Raw genomic sequence first — 19,811 nt, forward strand, 5'->3', positions numbered from 1 at the left:
AATGGGCTGGTGTTGTAGTTTTTTTTAAAAGATACTTGTGAAGTTAGACAAATAAGTAAGGGTGGGCGTAGTTCGCGAAGTAGCGCTACGCGAAGCTACGCGAAGTGCACTTTGCACTACGCGAACTTTTCGTAGCACTACGCGAGCTGCGTAGTAGCATGTTCGCCCTGTGCAAGATGCGTTTTCAATGATTGCACAGTGCGGACAAGCATCCGACACTGTGCAAGCATTGAAAACGGCATCTTGCACAGTGCGAGCTATAGTTTTCTGCTGCTCGAGTAGATTATTACTCAAGCGGCAGCTTTCTCAACGCGAACAGGTAGTTTCTCATTGAGAGCAGTCGCGAGCATGCGCAATCACTCACAATGAAAAACCTGACCTCCTCGCGTGGAGAATCTCGCCGGGATGTCATTTTGCTTGCTCGCGGTCACGAACATGAGGTTCAGGACCGCGAACAAGCAAAAAATGACCGCTGCACTACGTTACGCTGCACAATGCATGTTCGCACTGTGCTACGTGCAGCTCGCGTAGTGCGAAGTTGCGAAAACTTCGCAAACTCCGCGAGCGTAGCGTAGTGCTTCGCCCAGGGTTACAAATAAGAATCTTAGTCATGTATGGATTTACATATAAAATATTTTATTAAAACAAAACTACAACAAATAAAACTATGTGTGTAAAACTTTTTATTAAAACAAAACAACAACAAATAAAACTATGTACAACGATGACACTGTTTAAAACTCAATTTGGATAAAACCGAAGTAGTTACCTTCGGCAATCTACAGCCAAAATTGGATGGGCTATGGTGGCCGGCTGTACTGGGACAGACTCCTGAACTAGTGATAAAGGCAACCTCGGAGTTCTGATAGATAACGGTCTCACTTATGCACATCAAATTAACGCTATAGTTTCAGCCTCCTTCTGTCTGCTGAAGAAACTTAAAAAGGTCTAACCATGTATTCCTCAGGATCTTAGAAAAACAGTGGTGACCACCTTGGTGTTGCCTAAGTTGGACTATTGTAACGGCTTATACCTTGGATTACAGAAACAATATCTAAAGAAGCTCCAGATGGTGCAGAATGCTGCAGCCAGGCTCCTACTGAAAATCCCTAAGTACCAATCGATTAAAGAAGAGATACGGAATCTCCACTGGTTGCCTGTGGTGCAACGTTCTAAGTTTAAGGCACTCTGCCTTGCCCATAAATCATTGAATGGGGCAGGACAGGTACCTTTGAAACATCTCTCCTCATGGTACCACCCAGGCAGTCAGTTAAGATCGACAAACGCCAGATAAATGCTGGTTCCTAAGATCCGAACTGCTAGCTGGGGAGGTCGGAGGACAGCCTTTTGTGTAGCAAAACTATGGAATGCTCTCCCTGCATCTTTGGGAGGAATGAACTCCCTCCCCTCCTTCAGAAAACAATTAAAAACCTGGCTATTCTCAAACTAGTCGCTTTGTTTCTTTTGTCGTCTTCAGGTACTACTCTGGTCCAGCTGCAAGACACCTCAGGGTATTCACGTGCTTTATAAGTTTCACTAACATTAACATAAACAACATTAACAAAGATGGCGTGTCACCCCTCGATAATTTGTGAATCACAGCCTGCAAGACAAAAAGTAAGATGAGGTGGTGCATCATGCGTCCAACAAAGGAGAGACAAAAAGAGGGAAAGAGAGGAAGAGTGAGATACAAGGGAGATAGAAAGAGAAAAACAGTGTGAGAGAGGAAAATAGAGAAAGAAAGAGTAAGATAGAGAAAGAGTGAGTGAGATACAAGGAGGGAGATACAAGGAAGAGAGAAAGAGTTTGAGAGAGAAAAGAGAGGGAGAAAGAGTGAGAGAGGAAGAGAGAGAGAGAGAGAAAGAGTGAGAGAGAGGAAGAGAGAGAGAGGAAGGGAGACAGAGTGAACTCGTGTGAGAGAGGAAGAGAGAGTTAGAGATGGAGAAAGAGTGAGAGAGAGGAAGAGAGAGAGAGAAAGAGTGAGAGAGGAAGGGAGAGAAAGAGAAAGTGAGCGAAAGAAAGAAAGAAGGAAAGAAAGAAAGAAAGAGTGAGATACAAGGAAGAGAAAAAGAGAGAAACAGTGTGAGAGCGGAAAAGAGAGAGAAACAGTGTGAGAGAGAGGAGAAGAGAGAAAGAGCAAGTGAGAGAAAGAAAGAATGAGAGCAAGAGGGAGAGACAGAGGGGCATATCATCAACAAAGTGGTGAAGAGAGGCATTAGCCATCTTGGCTTAACGGCTCTCTGCGCCACTTCGGAAACGCTAGGCTGCACCATATTACCAAGGATATGGTGCAGGCTAGCGTTTCTCCTTACGATGGCGATAAGTTTTGACAAGTTACTGCCAGCGCAGGTGTTTGCGAGAAGGGAAGGTTTGTTTATGTAGAAGAAGGAGTGCCTTCCTGCAAACACACCTTAAATGCCATTTTGTAACTTACATGTGTGCTGCATCATGCAGTACACATGTAACTTACAAATTGGCATTTTTAAAAAGAGGTTTGTTTATGTATAGGAAGGGGCATTTTCCAGTACATAAAGACACCCTGGGATTTTGCTTTTTCCATGTGTGCTGCATAAGGCAGCACACATGGAAAAAGCAAAAACGAGGAGAAATGAAGCCTTTCTCCTCGTTTCACCACCTTAAGACCAGGATGTCTCTGGTCTTAAGTTTGGCGCTGCCACCTATTATCGCCAAGCTTGATAATAGGTGTCAGCATCGAAGTGAATGGGTGTTGCGGTGTACGCCCACTGCAACACCCACTGCACGCCCCTTTCAGGATAGGTTTATAGTGAAAGGAGCCCTATTACCAAGGCAACGCTAAGGCAATTAACATGGCTTAAAGCCACATTAATTACCTTAGCGCTGCCTTGATAATAGAGCGATGCACTTATTGCCGCGTTCTCAGAAGAAAAGTGCTGATAAGGCGGCGATAAGGGGCTTGATAATATGCCCCAGAAAGAAAGAGAAAGTGTGAGAGAGAGAAAGGAAGAGATGGAGAGTGAGTGTTGACACTGGAAAAAATCTTCACAGCTTACCTTTCTGCCATTGGTGTGTGTCCAACCAGGTGCCGAGTCATAGTGTACCCTCAAGTTTAGTGATCTGAAAGATAGTATAGAATTAGTAATTGCAGAGTACATGCAACTGCACATGTGTAATTCTCGGTTTCGCGTCTGCACACCCAGGCTGCTGCACCCCATCCACTCCCACTGCACAAAGGTGTATGTGCGCTCTTTTGCGCTCAGGGTGCTGTAGCCCATTCACTCCTACTGCCCAGTGGTGACTTTCCATTCCTGCGCACCCAGACTGTTGTACCCCATTCACTCCCAATGCCCAGAGGGGTTTGCCTGCTCTTGTGCAGCCAGGCTGTTGCACACTATGCACTCTCAGTGCCCAGAGGTGACTCCTCGCTGCTGTGGAAAGAAGCCTCGCTGCTCACCTTCCGCCACCGGCGTGTGCGTATGAGGGTCCACCACATGCCAAAGCAACCTTCTCAGGTGTTGAGGATGGCCACACATCATCGCTGATTCAACAAGCATTGAGCTCTGGTGGTGTTGGGGGGATGCCAATTCATGAAACACAGCCTGTTAGAGAAAGAGGAAGATAAGATTGTGAGTCATGCATCCATCAAAGGATAGAGGAAGAGAGAGCAAGAATGAGTGAGAGTGACACTGGAGAAAATCTTTGCAGCTCACCTTTCTGTCACTGGTGGGTCTCCAACCATGTGCAGGGACATAGTGCACCCTCAAGGTCCACATCTGAAAGATAGTGGAGAATTAGTAATTGTAGGAAAGTCCAGTATGCAGGAATGAAAAGGAAGAGACGGTAATTCTCTTGATGTGGATTGATCCTCAGAACAAGTCTTTTTCGCAGCAAGTATAAAGGAAGAATGAGTGAACCCCATTAACTTCTACGTCCCAACCTTCTCACATTTAAAACATAACATTCCCAAAGCACCGCGAGGGAGCCACGAGCTGTGAGAGGAATGTCACGCTTGTGTCTGCATGCTTCGATGCTCATAACACGCCGTACCTTCTTATAAGAAAAGAGAGAAATGAAATGTTGTCAAAATGTGATGGTAAATGTAAGGGTACAAAGTATGAAAAAATATATAATCAACCACTTTGCTACAGATGTGGGACCGACTCTATAAACTGTCCTGCTATTGGACTTTTTTTTTCAAAATGCAATAAGACAGGGTCAAGCCAGGGTATATACGACTGTGTAAGCCTAAATCGCTGTGACACTTTTTTTATCCAAGCTGCTGCACCCCATCCACTCCCGCTGTCCAGAGGTATCTGCCCGCCGCTGCGCACCCTGGCCTCACTGATCACCTTTTTGCAGACTGGGCACCCTCCTCATCATGCAGCCTCGCTCTGCAAGCCAGAAGTCTCACAATTGATGCTGAGTCTTGATATCGCCATGGCAGAGGACATACTCATGCACCCATCATCACCGCAGGTTGCTCACCCGCTCAGTGCTTTCGGTGCCACTAACTCAGTGACTAGTTAGGGCATGCTCGTGGTGGTATGACTCCCTTGTGCATGACTCAGGCTTACACTGCGGTCGAGCAGGGCACAAAATGGATGAGGTGTACGGACCACCGGGACAGGCCATCACCGCAGGCTCCATACCCGCTGAGCCCTTACAATGCTCTTACCTCAGTGGACCAAAATTCAGTTTTGTGGCTGTGTGCCTGTGCCGACCCCAGTGCATCCGCTGCGAGAAACTCTAAAATGGCGTAGAGCACGTGCACCCGGTCTTTTTTATTGGCAGGGTCACGTGTCCTGTGATGCCTGTGCTGGATGGGTGTGATGGGGTATATGGCAGCCGTTAGGGAGTGGCAGTGACGTGCTGACACCTAGACCTGTGACCAGCAGATCACTATAATGAAAATGTGGGCCATGTGGTTTTGTTGTCCTTTCTTGTAAGCATAAGCGGAGTGGGCTGGCGTGGCATTTGCCAGTGCTGCGCGAGACTGTGAAGAATGACTGCAGAGCTATGGACGTGGCTTCGTCTTGAGGTATAAGAGGAATTAACTGATGCTGGTGTCAGTGTTGTAGTGCTGCCGTCAACCAGATCGAAAGCACAAATGTGTCATTCTGTGAGTGAAGTCTCACAACATGGCCAACATGGAAGGTACGGGTAATTACTAACCCTACATTCATCTATAGTTCCACACATAAAAAATGGTGGACATGACGCATTTTTGTAGACATGAATGTTTATTGCACATTCACTGGAGTGTTGTAGCTGTAGCAATACAGGGCCATAGAAAGTTCAGGTTGCAGTTTTTGGGACATGGAGGGCAGCCAATTAGAGTGAAGCTCGTGCTCGGAGTTAGACTGTACCAACATATGTACTTATGTGGTCCGTCGGCTAGACTGCCGACCTTGGTGCTGGAAAGCAGGGTTCGAGCCTTGCGGTTGTGTACACATCCTGTGATTGTAGAAAAATCACGTATTCTCTGCGTGCTTCAATGTGTAATGTTAATACAGTGCTCATGTAAAGCGCTCCAGTACCTTCGGGTGGAGTTTGCACTATATAAATATGCAACAAAAAAAAGAAAACTCTGCCAATCCCCACACACTTTTAAATTGACTATACACTCTCCTTGCAGTAATCTAATGATCCAGTCTCTACGTACATTCTATCATAAAGGGTCCATGAGTTGTGGTGCACTGAGGTAGGGGCATCAGAAGCAATCAGCGTGTACGGAGCCAGCGATGGTCCGGGCTGGCCACACTGGGAGCAATGTCTTTTGCGTGCTGGACTGCATCATCTGCAATTGCGACTCGAACAAGAGATGAAACATCGATGGAATACATTGTCGAAACATGTGGGTTTTAGAAACGTTATATTTCAAATTGTGAGCTGTGCTGTCCACCGTGTAGAGTGCCATTCAGTGTTCGTTTGGACTTGCAAGATGAATTTGGTTATTGTACTAAAGCTAGATATGATGTAAAATAAGTTCTTGAAGCAAGGATACTGAAAGGATAGTTTGTAGGTTTTGAGGGACGTTATACTTAGTTGTGTACTGCACTTTCAATTAATGAATCAAGAGTCAATTTAATTGTGAGCTCTGATGACCGCAGTGTAGGCAGGAGGAAGCGATCAGCAAGGACCCAGAGGCACGTGGCATTGAGTACAAGTGAAACACACAAGATAATGGACGGAATGTTGCACAGTGGCAATACATTAACCCCCAGTCACAGATCGGGGTTTAATCCATCATTATTTTGCTCACCAAGCCACCACAGTTCAGACATGGTCATATGCAAATCAGTCTTGACCCTTTGCCTCATGGGAATAGGTCCAGACCGAACTGCCAAGCCATGTCTTCCCTGGACTGGAATCAAGCATCTTAGGACTGGTTTCTGGCTATCAACCTTCATCAGCCAGGATAGCTTGACTCCAGTGGCGTAGTGAGCATGGGACCCACATCTGGGCATACGCTTCCCACTTAGGGTGAACAGCAAAACACACAAGATGATGGACAGAATGTTGCAAAATGGCAAAACATTAAGCCCCAGTCACAGATCTGGGTTTAATCCATCATTATTTTGCTCACCAAGCCACCAGGGTCAGACTGGCCGTAGCGGGCACTGAGGAATCCCCTGGTGCACCCCATGGCTGGGGGGCTGGTTTGGGGCCCCTGGGGGCCGCTTTTGTTACAGGGCCGTTGCTCCAAAATCGGCCCTGTAACAAAATCGGTCCAAAACCGGCCTCTACAAAGAGCTCAGCGGTACCCACAACCCCCGGGAGGGCGGAGGAGCACTTTGCCAGGGCCGGTTTTGGTTCCCAGTTCGGCCTGCAAGCCACCCCGGTTCAGACATGGCCATATGCAAATCAGTCTTGACCCTGTGCCTCATGGGAACAGTCCAGACCGAACTGCCAAGCCATGTCTTCCCTGGACCGGAATCAAGCATCCTAGGACCGGTTTCTGGCTATCAGCCAGGATAGCTTGACTCCAGTGGCGTGGTGAGCATGGGACCCACGTCTGGGCATACCCGTCCCACTTAGGGTGAACAGCAAAACACACAAGATGATGGACAGAATGTTGCACAATGGCAAAACATTCACCCCCAGTCACAGATTGGGTTTAATCCATCATGATTTTGCTCACCAAGCCACCAGGGTCGGACTGGCCGTAGCGGGCACCGGGCAATCCCCTGGTGCGCCGCACGGGTGGGGCGCCGGTTTGGGGCCCCTGGGGGCTGTTTTTGTTACAGGACCTTTGCTGCAAAATTGTCCCTGTAATAGAATCGGCCAAAAAACGGCCTCGGCTAAGAGCTCGGCAGCACCCACAATCCCCGGGAGGGGGCGGCCGAGCACTTTGCCAGGGCCGGTTTTGGTTCCCAGTCTGGCCTGCAAGCCACCACAGTTCAGACATGGCCATATGCAAATCAGTCTTGACCCTGTGCCTCATGGGAACAGTCCAGACCTAACTGTCAAGCCATGTCTTCCCTGGACCGGAATCAAGCATCCTAGGACCAGTTTCTGGCTATCAGCCTGCAGCAGCCAGGATAGCTTGACTCCAGTGGCGTAGTGAGCACGGGACCCACGTCTGGGCATACTCTTCCCACTTAGGGTGAACAGCAAAACACACAAGATGATGGACGGAATGTTTCCCAAAGGCAAAACATTCACCCCCTGTCACAGATCTGGGTTTAATCCATCATTATTTTGCTCACCAAGCCACCCTAGTTCAGACATGGCCTTATGCAAATCAGCCTTGACCCTGTGCCTCATGGGAACAGTCCAGACCGAACTGCCAAGCCATGTCTTCCTTGGACTAGAATCAAGCATCCTAGGACCGTTTCCTGGCTATCAGCCTTCATCAGCCAGGATAGCTTGACTCCAGTGGAATAGTGAGCACGGGACCCACGTCTGGGCATACCCTTCCCACTTAGGGTGAACAGCAAAACACACAAGATGATGGATGGAATGTTGCACAATGGCAAAACAATCACCCCCGGTCACAGGTCTGGGTTTAATCCATCGTTATTTTGCTCACGAAGCCACCCCAGTTCAGACATGGCCATATGCAAATCAGTCTTGACCCTGTGCCTCATGGGAACAGTCCAGACCGAACTGCCAAGCCGTGTCTTCCCTGGACCCGAATCAAGCATCCTAGGCCCCGTTTCTGGCTATCAGGCTTCATCAGCCAGGATAGCTTGACTCCAGTGGCATAGTGAGCACGGGACCCACGTCTGGACATACCCTTCCGACTTAGGGTGAACAGCAAAACTCACAAGTTGAGTAAGGGTGCACAGGCATTAGCAATTTAGTGTGTGTGTAGCCAGCGATGAAAAGTGGTGCACTGAGTTAGTGGCACGTGAAGGAACCAGCTTGTTTGGAGCCTGCGATGATGCGTGGTGCCATCAGGCTGCACTGGTAGCAATGTCTTTTGCCTACTGAATTCTGCCTTATTAAGTCCACATGGTGATGACTTATGGTGCACTGAGTTAGTGGTACCTCTGGCGCGCAACCTGTGCACACTCTGCGATGATGCGAGATCAGAGGGGGTCGCACTGGTAGCAATGTCTTTTGTATAATGAATTGTGCCTTATTAAGTCCACCTGGCATTGACTTGTGGTGCACTGAATTAGTGGTACCTCTGGTACTCAGCATGTTCACCCTCTGCGATGATGCATAGTCCGAGGGGGCTGCACTGGTAGCAATATCTTTTATCTAATGAGTTCTGCCTTATTAGGTCCACGTGGCATTGACTTGTGGTGCACTGACTTAGTGGTACCTCTGGTGCTCAGCGTGTAATAATGATAATGATAAGTGGAAGGAAGTTTCAACTTATTTGTTGGTAGAGAATTTCTTTAATTTGGGTTCTGATCAGCGTATTTGTAAATATTGTTATAACAAATTAGACGATAATAAAATGCTTGCTAGAGCTGTCCATAATAATCCAGAGTTGGTAACTATTCCTCCAGAACTGATAGATTTAAACACATCTATTCTGATTTAATGTGCGCACCCATTTCAAGCTATTGTTCGTATGGAGCCTAAAACTGGTAAATTGCCTCCTACAGATTTACAGAGAGGATTAAAAGGAAGAGTTGTATGTTTACCTCTAGATTCAAAGAAAAATATTGAAACAATTGGTGTAGAGAATGTAGAAAGTGAACCACTAGTTATTCTAGTTAATGTTGTTCCTACTAAAAGTAAGAAAATCTGTCAGGAATTAGTGGATGTCAGGAAAGTGCAAAAGGCAATGTTATATCTTATAAAAAAACAATGATTACTACAAAAATGTGTAACTGGAAGAAAAAGAAATACTTTTAAGAGATGATAGTGAAACGTCATGTGGTCAAATTGAAAAAGTGGACATGTCCAAAAGTGAAGAAATTTATAAACATTATAGTGTACATCCACTTTATTCGAAAGAATTGTTGGGGAATAATATTGAATTATTCCAAATGAAGAAAGCAAAGGGGACTCCCATGAGTGTGTGGGAAAAAAGTTTGGAAGCTTGTTGTTTTCCACAGCTGTTCCCAAATGGAAAAGGTGGACGATATGACAAAAGATCAGTGCAGATTCCTGCATCAGAATATCGGACAACAAGATTGTATGCAGAAGATCAAAGATTTATACAATGTATCCCATATATATTTCATCTTTTGTTTGAGAGTGACATATCTGGACTTTCATTTGCAGTCAACCACATGTTAAAAAACAGGAGTACATCTACAAAATGTTTCTGCAAAGGAATTCATGGATAAAGTACATCAGAGAGATGATCATTTAGAATATCAACTGATTATTTGATGGCATGTCAGTGTGGTACTAATGAGTATTGGTATCATCGTTATGGAGAACTTAAATGCATGCTAAGGAACTTAGGAACTCCTACATGGTTTGTTACCCTAACCTGTGCTGAATACGCTTGGGATGATTTACTTGAATTTCTTCGAGAAGCAAATTCAAATATAAATAATATTGAATGCAAGACATCTGGAGAATTTGGCTCTTTGGATCCTGTAAATGTATGCAGATATTTCAATCATACGTTTAAAAGTATGATGTCTTTTATCTGAAATGAAAAGAATTCTCCTCTTAGAGAAGTTGTTAATTTCTTTTGGAGAAAGGAATACCAAGCTAGAGGTGCTCCTCATATACATATACTTTTATGGATCAAGGATGCACCCACATTTGGAACTCATTCGGATGACGCTGTTTTATCTTTTATTGAAGTATATGTCACATGTGCTATACCAAAAAGAACAGAAGAAAATACCTTAAGGCAACAAGTGTTACGATTCCAAAGTCATCGATGTGGCAAATACTGTTGACTAAAGTACAAGTCTAAGGAAAAGTTTTATACCAAATGTCATTTTGGATTTCCACGTCCTGTAATATCCAAAGGAAAAGTAAACCGTTTTATGTCAGTTGTGAGACCTACCATCACTAGAAAATCTCCCAAAAATACATACAATTTGAAAAGAAGTGAAGAATCAAAATATATCAATGAATATAATCCAGTTATTCTCTCAATGTGGAATGCTAATATGGATATCCAGTATGTTGCGGATAACTCCATTGCTGTTGCCCGGTATGTGACATCTTACATAACAAAATCAGAAAAGACGGAGTTGAAAGAAATGTGGGAAGAAATTTCCCATGAGTAGAGTCTTAGTAAGAAATTGTACAGTTTCAGTTTGAAGAAGTTATCCCATCGAAAGATTGGAGCGTACAAATGCTTGGATAGGTTGTCGTCTGCAAGTTTATACTCAAAGTCTAGAAGAATCATTTGGGTGAGCCTAGGTCTTGCTACAACATAAAATCAAGTACTTAAATCTATACAAGAAACCGAATATTTAGCAGTAAGTTAACAGGAAAGTAGAGATATTGTCAAAATGAACATGTTGGACGCATACTATCCAAATAGAAGTCGTCATCTTGAAAACATTTGTCTCTATGAAGTGCTGCAATATTACACTTTTAAGAGGAATACTACAGAAAACATAAATATAGGAAAAGATGCAGTGATTGGTTCAGAAGGTTGTTTGGTTAAACAAAGCAAAGGAAATCTGATTAATCACAGAAAACTGGGTTGTGATACTCCTGATAGAAGAGAATTTTACTAATTAGCACTTTTGCAACTCTTCAAGCCTTGACGTACAGAATTGGAATTACTTGGAGATTTTCAGTGCTATTAAGATTCTTTCAATGCTTGTAAAGATATCATTGAATGCACAGTTTTTGTAACTTATTTCCAAATGTTGAATGAAGAAATTGATCAAGACGCTACTATTGCAACTGAGATTGCTAGAGACAGTTCTCAAGATAGTCAAAGTCCTGTTCCACTGAGTCAAGATCCACTAGGAGAACCAATCCTTGAAAATGAAGCAGCAATCGCCGTGAGTGAAGTGGAAACAGCAATGCACCAAGCTCAAGAAGATAATATGGAGTTAGGAAACTTGGAAGAGCAACTAAATGTTCAACAGATAGAAATATATCAGCAAGTGAGACAACAGATCGACCATGGTTTTCTTCATGAAAAGAAGGAATGCACATGGACATCATTTCAACCTATCCGAATGTATGTCAGTGGTCAAGCAGGTACAGGAAAAAGGTTCAAGTTTTGACCAGTTATCTACAGAAAACAACTGATTCACATTTGTTTTATATTGTAACTGCTCTAACTGGATTGGCAGCACACAACATTAAAGGAATTACATTACATTGTTTACTAATGCTACCTGTAGAGCATGAAAACAAATTGGAATATCACAAGCTATCTGGAGAAGCTTGTTATGAAGTTTCAAGAGTGCTAAAGAAAATTAAACTTCCGAATATTGATGAGGTGAGCATGGTCTCAAACTTAATCCTTGCCTTTGTGCATTTAAGAATGCAGTAAATTCTAAAAACAGAATACGATGTCTTATTTTGAGGAAAACATGTGATAGTTTTTGGAGATCTACTACAACTCATAAGCCATTGATAAAATAGAGCATGAAGGAATCACTATTATTTTGACGGGAAAATTTAAAACAAAATTGGATTCTTTAGAAAAATCTATATCTAAAACTGCTGATTTAGAAAAGAATTTATATCTATGTGTAAACTGTCAGGTAATTTTTGGAAGTGGAAAAAGGTTTAGTAAATGAAGCAATGGGTAAAGTTCTTGATTATGTTAATTATCAAAATAGAGATGGAATTGAATTTTTGAAAATCAAATTTTATCAAATTGAAGAAGTAAAACAAATTGGTCGTTGTTCGGTTCATTTTTTGCGTGTTAAAGATTTATATGTTCGTAGAAAACATTTCCTTCTTTCTCTGGCTGATGCGGTGACTATTCAAAAATCTCAAGGTTTAAGTGTACACAGTGCTTTGGTAAATATTGTAAGTACAGTATTTAAAGAGGGTATGGCATATGTTGCTTTGTCCCGAGTCAGAACTTTATCTGGATTGGATTTTGATTGATTTTGACGAGAGAAAGTTTAGTGCAGATGTAAATTGTGTAAGAGAGTATAATCGGTTAAGAAGATTGTATGCTCCCAATTTAGGTGAATACCCTATATATGAAAAGCATGTAGTAGGTTGAAAAAAAAGATATGAGAATATCTGTAGTGAAGTCAAAGAGAAGGAAAAATATCAAGATAATGTTGAGATTGCAAGTAAAAAGAAAAAGGCCACTATTGAAGAGATTGTAGGATATCAGTTAGAAAATAGTTCAGGTATGAACTGCTATGCTAATGTAGTGGTAAATGTTTTTTTTTCTTCTAGAAAGTCTGCAACAGCAAATTATGGAGAATCGGGAAAAAAGATTTTGTTCCTTGTTGCATTCTATTTATGAAAAATTGAGAACTGACGAAAGTAAAATACAAAGTGTTTCTGATATTCGTAATCTTCTGGATATATGTTCTGGTTCTACGCAATTTATGCAGAATGTCCAACAAGATGCTCAGGAATGTTTAGTGTATATGCTTGCAGTATTGGAAAATGAAGGAATAGAAATTGAAAATCTTTTTGGACTTCGTTATAAATGGCAACATGAATGTGAAAATTGTATGTTTACTTCTACCACTAACATAGACAATGAAAGATTCATATATTTGACAATACCAGACTGTAAAACATTGTCTTTCAACAAACTAGTTAAAGCAGCAAATCAAAACATGGAGTGTAGCCAATGCAAATCAGAAATGTTATCAACATTATTTATACAAAGATTTGGGCAATATATAATTTTAATGATACAACGTTTTACAGCTGATGGAAGAAAATTGGAAACTTTAATTAAACATTTTGTAGCAAGTCAACTATCAATATCTGGAAGAACTTTTGTAGAAGTAGCAATTATTTTCCATGATGGTCCTTCTATAACATCCGGACATTACTCTAGCTATTTAAAATGCAATAAAGGGTGGACATATTGTAATGATGCTCATTTGGTTTTTAGACATTGTTTGCCTTACGAATTACCACATTCCTAACTAATATTTTTGCCGCTCGTAGCCGCGGATTTCTGCTGGGGGTATCACGGACACAGGACACGGACTGCAAGGCCCAGGAAGCCCTCAACACTCCTCACCTGCGCCTCCTTGCCCCGCCTCCACGTGCCAGATAACGACTGGCGGCCTCCGCTTCGCGGGAGCCGCTTGTAGCCACGGATTTCTGCTGGGGGTATCACAGACACAGGACACGGACTGCAAGGTCCAGGAGGCCCTCAACACTCCTCACCTGCGCTTCCTTGCCCCGCCTCCATGCCCCAGATAACGGAGCCCGTTGGAGACCGGCGGAGGCTGGGCTGGGCCCCCTCCAACAACCCTTGTCCTCAAGAATCTGTCCCAAAATCAATGCTGAAGTAAGTGCCTTAGTGATTTAAGATTTGTTATATTTGTTTGCAAAGATGCCCGCCCAGGAGAAAAGGGGGAGGAAGGCTACAGGTGCTGGATATGTGGCCGGCACGCTGGATCAATTTATCACGAGAGCCTCATCCGTCTAAGAACATGAGATCGCTATAACTTAAAGGCGCCTCTCTAAGGACCCAATTTTTGACAAACAATCTTCCCTGGGGGGCTTAGCGAGTGCACCAACTCCCTTGAAATGTATGCAACTGGCTTCCATCATTCCGTCACCTACAATAAGTCACGATGATCGGCACATTGTGAATACTGAAACTGATTTGGGTGGGGTCCAGGTCCAGACTGCTTTATTTCCTAATGTCATAATATCGGAACCGCTTAGATGCCCTGCCACACGTGCAATGGATTCCCACAGAAACCGACTGCCACCCCCTGATCAGACGGTGAGAGCAATTCCTAAGAGGAAGCGCAGTGGCACACATCAGAAGGGGAGAAAGCCAAAAGTTCATAAGCCGAACAAAAGCAGTAATGCCACTATGTTGGACTCTTCTGTTATCCAAATAACTCAGGATAGCAGCGTAGATGATGGAACATGTAAAGAGGCGGCTCCAGCCATTAGTCTATTACACCTATTAAACCCAGAGTGCCCCAACTGGCAAAGAATTGGTGATCTCATTGCCTCGTCTTTGAAACCGTTGATAGAAAGACTTATACAAATTGAAAACAAACTGTCTAAAATTGAAGGAACAATGTTGTCTAGCATGGATACCATCAGGAACACCATAACAAACCTTGGCAGATCACATGTTGCATCGAATGAGGGACTAAGGGGCAGTAGGGGGTCTGATATAGCTAATTGTAATAAGAATGTGCAAGCAATGACCCCAAGTGCTGAGAGAGATGAAGTACGTGGAATGAATAATACATCGGAAGCTGAGCCCCCAAGTGTTGGCCATCGCGAGCGGGTTGGCGAAAATATATCCCCTGGAGCCTAAAGACCACAAAGAAAGTCTATTGCTAGCCAGGGAACTAATAGTGGGATGGCTGTAAAGAATATCCATCCTCACTTGGACCTACCTCCATACTGTGCGCCGTATGTCGTAATATTGACTGGGGCCCCAGAATTGGAACATGGGAAGATCGAAACACATGATCAACTTAAAAATAAAATGATACACTGGCTAAATATTAATAGACCCCTTCCGGGAGAAGTCCATGGCCAGATATTGTGTGTGAGGAGAGTGAGCTGAGTGGGAAATTGGCCTAAAAACCAAGTGGGGGACTGTATTGTTGTAAAGTTTAAGGACCCGAGAGCTGTGAGCTATGTATGTGTGCGGCCAACGAGACCCACAGGCACCACCATTAGGGCCCACAACCTTAGCAACTTCTACTGCCCCCTAGACCAAACGGCCAACTATGATCAACATGAGGGGAATAGGGCTAGTTATTGCAGCCCACAATTCTCTGTCCTACTCAGCAATAGATATAGTGGCCTTGATTTGGTAGACTGACTGACCCCCATGTGTACCAATGGGAATGTCTCGCCAAGACAAAGACTAATATCTAGTAAGGCTTTGGGAGGGGGGATTACCCCCCAAACTATCCTAAATGTTGAGGAGGGGTTAGTAAAGGATGACTTAATATTGTTGCCCGATCCAGTTGGGGTGGGGGAGAACTCCACTGGTATTAATGTGCACAACTGTGAATATTTTGCATGGGACCAAGGTTCTATGGGAAATAGGGAAATTTTTATCCACGGACCAGCTGAGATACATGGGATAAATTGTCAATGGGAAAAAAGCATAGATACTGGAGGTCTAAGAATTCTATCCTGGAAGATCGCAGGTTTGGTGCCCAAAATGGACCAACCCGATTGGGGGGCTTTCATTGAGGGACACGAGATCTGCCTATTCCAGGAAACGTGGGCAACTGATCCTCAACATAGAGTAGGGTTTGTGGCGTACTGTGAAGCAGCTTCTATGGGGTCTAGGGGTAGACCATCGGGAGGTCTCTGTATATGGGTGGGTACCCATCTGGGATGCAAGATAAAGCGTGTAGTCACACATTCTCCTGATATTATGTGCATCGTTTTGTCACACAGTAACCTCCCTAGATTAGCTGTCATCAATGTCTACTCCAGGCCTGCACAGTATGGTGCCACCTCCCCTACCATAGACTCCCTGGCAAACTTCCTTGGTACATTTGAGGGGGGTACCTACTTTATCATTGGGGGGGACTTCAATTGTCACTACGAGCCCCTTAGTGGTATGGCACAAGCCATAAGCAGTGATGAGGATACAGTATGGTCAATTCCCACTGCTAATATTTACCCGACCAGGGGTTGGACACCGCTGGTTTTGCAGTTAACAACTTTAACATTGACTTATTCCTTAAGGGCATGTAATGGGAGGTTTACTGGAGATAGCCCGGGTAATCCCACCTCTAAGTCAGGTGATGTAGCATCAACAATTGATTACCTAAAGCTCAGTTTGGACATCTGGCACAATGTGGTTGGCTTCAGAGTTAATCTATGCCCTGAAAGCGACCAACACCCACTTATTATGAATCTGGACTTCCAGCTGGGGGGAGTGGGTACCCATGGAGAGTCTGTGCAACGTAACAACTTGGAAGTTGCCCAAGGGGGCAGACGTATTAGATGGGCAAAAGTTAACCAGTCCCCGGAAATTTTGGCCAAGCTTTATACAAGCATTATTCCACTGCTGGAGAAGGTTAGCAGCTCAATCGAGAATGGACGGAATTTAGGCCCCACTATTAAATTTGGGGACAATACATCTGGAAATGGTCCAGATTTTAGGTGAGTTTTTTTCAGATAGCAGCACACAAAAACAGAAACCTAGTATTGACAAAAAATCCTGGTATGGTAGGGATTGCAGGGCAGCTAAAAAAGCTCTGCTGTTTGCACTCAAGGGGAACAATAAGGATTGCATTAGGGAAGCAAGGGCTGATTTTAGAAAAATAACCAAACAAGCTAAACTAGACTGGGAGGAAGACAGATGGCAGGGCATTACGACTGCTTTAGATTCCAATAATAGTAGATCTTTCTGGAAGCGCTGAGAGAAGGACCACTATTGATCCCAATATTGATGAACAATCCTGGTACCTATATTTTAAAGAATTGTATTCTGGTGCGTCTTCTCCCACGAATGATAGCAATGCATCCCGATATTGTTTTAATTTGGAATTGATACAGGAAATACCTCCATTTTCAATTGGTGAGGTATTAACCGCTCTAGCAAAGCTGCAGCCAAATAAGGCCGCCGGTTTGGATAAGAACCCAGGGGATTTGTTCAAAAACGAACAGACAATATGGGCGCCATATTTATTACTGCTTTTTAACGAGATACTCTATGGCCTTCCAGCACCGCCGACACGGGCAGGGGCGGAGATTGTCCCCATGTTTAAAAAAGGGTCACCGATTGAGCCTGCAAATTACAGGCCAATCAGTCGTATTGATGTCACGCAGAAAATCTATGGAAGGCTATTACTAGGCAGATTACAGGAGTGCATCGAAGACCGAGACATACTAACCCCACTACAAGCAGGTTTTAGATCTAAAATTTTGACTACAGATCAATTGTTCAGACTCCAGTTAATTTACTGGAAGCATGTAGTCTTGGAAGGGGGGAGTTTGTACCTTACATTTGTGGAGCTGAAGTCGGCGTTCGATATGGTGGATCGTGACCAGATGTGGAACATCCTGCTGGACATGGGAGCTCCACCATATCTTTGCCAGCAACTTAAACGCCTTCATGAAAATACATATGCAAGGGTAAGATACGGTAACAACGGTCTATTAACAGTGCCCTTCCCCGTTGGAAAGGGGGTCAGGCAAGGCTGTCTACTAGCCCGACCCTCTTTTCTTTATTTTTAAATGGTCTAATAGATCATCTGCTTGCCGTTAAGGACCTGGACACCCTGAGAATCTCATCATCAAAATTTCCCGCGCTAATGTTCGCGGACAACACCCTCCTCCTCTGTAAGTTGTCAATAGGGATGCAGAGGGTGTTGAATGAGTTTGCCCAGTTCTGTAAGAAGCGAAAATTGGTAGTCAATATCAATAAAATAAAACATATGGTCTTTAATGCCACTACCACTAACTGCCCACATCCTCTGGTGGATGATAGACCATTAGAGCAGGTTAAATTATTTGATTATCTGGGTTTGTCATTAACGATAAGATGGGATGGGGCCCCCAAATTGGGAAGGCCAATTTAAAATTAACCCAGGCTGTAGGGGGCCTAATGAAAGTCCACAAGTCTTGTGCGGCAAAGACTATAAGCCTGTTTCTTGAGACCTATAAAGTCCAAGCTAGGTCAGCCGCCTTATATGGGGCAGAGCTGTGGGGACATTGTTCCCCCCAAAGCCTAAAAAACGACAGAAAATAAGCTTTTTAGAAATATTTTAACTTTACCAGTAAGTACGCCCTTGGTCCCATTAAGAATGGATTTGGGTATTCTCCCAAAAGAGGACTTATCTTCCGCAAGACCGATGTTATATTGGCGGCGGGTGTGGAGTACACCCGAGTTGAGACACTACACAGATGAATTGAAAGTGGTACTGTCAATACTGGGGGCTGTAGGCCGCATACCCTGGCTGACTTTCGTCAGGGACTCCTTTCGCGTTATGGGTAGGGAGGACCCATGGACTACCCCTGAGGAATCATGCCCAGTTATTCCCAAAAGTCAACTAGCTAAGGCTGTGAAAGCCTACAAACTCACTAGCTTAATCCAGGGAGTAGCAACGACTAGGCTAACATATGGGTTTTCTGATTTTAAGTCGCACTATCAATTCGAATTGGTCTTAGATCAGATCCAGCCGCCCCTAGCAAGGAAGCTGTATCTGCAATTCAGATACGGGACACTCCCGCTCTATGCAGTAACTGATAAGTGGGCTGGGGTAAAAAGTCCTTATGCCCAGGATGCATGGTTGAGGAGGAAACAGTGACCCATGTAATGTTATTCTGCCCAGCGTATAAGTTGACTAGGGCAAAATGGATCATTCAACTGTGCAGAAATATGGGCATTTAAAAGGCAATAAAGGGTGGACATATTGTAATGATATTTATATATATATATATATATATTCATATATTTTAAAGAACATAATTTAGAGTATATGGAAATTATAAAGAATAGTTGACTGAATTATTGGCTTGGTTCTTTCATATTGTAGTAACAAAATTCTCTTAGAAAGAGGCATTTTATATATTTGAGATTTGCATTATATGCTATGTTATTGTTTTTATGGAATGTGCAGAAATAGTTGACTATATTGAAAATATTGTTTACACAGATTTTTTTTTTTTAAACAATCCTATTCATTGATTTTTTTTTTGCCCGCTGTTATGTGATGATTAACATTGAAATCACTATTTATAGTGAAATTCAATATATTCTGAGAACAGCAAAAAAAGCAAACTTAATATTTAATAATATCATTAAATTATGTTGTGTTTATAAAATTATAATATTATACATTATAACTGTATTTTTTCTTCTCTTTTACAGATCATAATTCTAAAGTTCGAAATTTTTAAACATTTAAATTATAAAAAACAACTGCAAAAAGGTAAGATTAAGTAATCCAAACACTATCCATGTACTACTACATTCAGCTGTGCTGTATCTATATAAACATCTGCCAGGCTACTTAGTAAGTTACTACCCATGCAGTCTAGTAATCCTCCTGTCTGTCCCATGTACTTTTCCAATCACCCATCCAGCAGTATCTACTTATCCGATTACTCAACCAATACCAAAGCACTAATAAAATCACCTTGCAGTCTGTATGCAGCACTGTAATCTTTCCAATTACTAGAGATGTACTTATGGAATGTCCTAGGTACTAAGAGAAGTATACATACAACATTCTACACACTATGCATGCAGCCTTCTAACAACATACATACTATTGGTACAGTCTAGTAAATACTAAGGTAGTACCCATGCTGTCTAGGGATTCTCTTGTCAG

General features: G+C 43.2%; 1 long non-coding RNA gene across 1 annotated transcript in view; it reads right to left on the reverse strand.

The window, feature by feature from the left end:
- Nucleotides 1–738: 738 nt before the first annotated feature.
- The window catches only part of LOC144824994 (uncharacterized), an 89,857-nt gene continuing 70,784 nt past the window's right edge, over nt 739–19,811 (reverse strand). The window contains exons 2-5 of the long non-coding RNA XR_013609229.1: nt 3,690–3,752; nt 3,434–3,578; nt 3,033–3,096; nt 739–1,603 (exon numbers count right to left, since the gene is read on the reverse strand). This is a non-coding gene — a long non-coding RNA (uncharacterized LOC144824994). The remainder of the gene's footprint in view (nt 1,604–3,032; nt 3,097–3,433; nt 3,579–3,689; nt 3,753–19,811) is intronic.

This window comes from Lissotriton helveticus, chromosome 3_1, assembly GCF_964261635.1.
Source record: "Lissotriton helveticus chromosome 3_1, aLisHel1.1, whole genome shotgun sequence".
Classification (NCBI taxonomy): Eukaryota; Metazoa; Chordata; class Amphibia; order Caudata; family Salamandridae; genus Lissotriton; species Lissotriton helveticus.